The sequence below is a fragment of the Hippocampus zosterae genome, chromosome 9 (genome assembly GCF_025434085.1).
Source record: "Hippocampus zosterae strain Florida chromosome 9, ASM2543408v3, whole genome shotgun sequence".
In the NCBI taxonomy this organism is placed as follows: domain Eukaryota; kingdom Metazoa; phylum Chordata; class Actinopteri; order Syngnathiformes; family Syngnathidae; genus Hippocampus; species Hippocampus zosterae.
Window position 1 is genome coordinate 2,461,901 of NC_067459.1, and position 600 is coordinate 2,462,500.

Here is a 600-nt window from a genome sequence, read left to right on the forward strand (position 1 = left end):
ATTAGAATAATGAATCTAAGTTTGTTTTTCGCAAGAGGAAACAACGACGCGTAAATACAGCACAAGGCTAAGAGGCAATGAATAAATGCAAGTAGGAATTGGGCGAGATAAATTTTGGCACGGCGTGGAATTCTCCGGCAGTAAGTCAACTGCCGGAGCGCACACATAAAGCCAGTGTAATTAGTCCCCAATGGGTGACAGGTGTGTCGGATGGCAACAGGGCCTGCCCCCTGCTGGCAAAAACGGGACGTGACAGTACCCCCCCCCCCTCAACGGACACCTCCCGGCGGACTACCCGGTTTAGACGAATGAGCAGCGTGGAAGTCGCGCAGAAGGGACGGATCAAGGATCCAGGAGCGGGGGACCCATTGCCGCTCCTCCGGCCCGTAGCCCTCCCAGTCGACCAGATACTGGAACCCCCTGCCCCTGCGCCGAGAGTCCAGGATGGCACGAACCGTGTACACCGGGTCACCATCGACGACCCCGGAGCTTGACCGCGACGGGGCTGATGACGGACTCGACCTCGAAAGGTCCGGTGAATCGGGGTCCCGGCTTCGCAGACGTGCCGGCCAGGCGAAGGTCCCTCGTCGCCAGCCACAC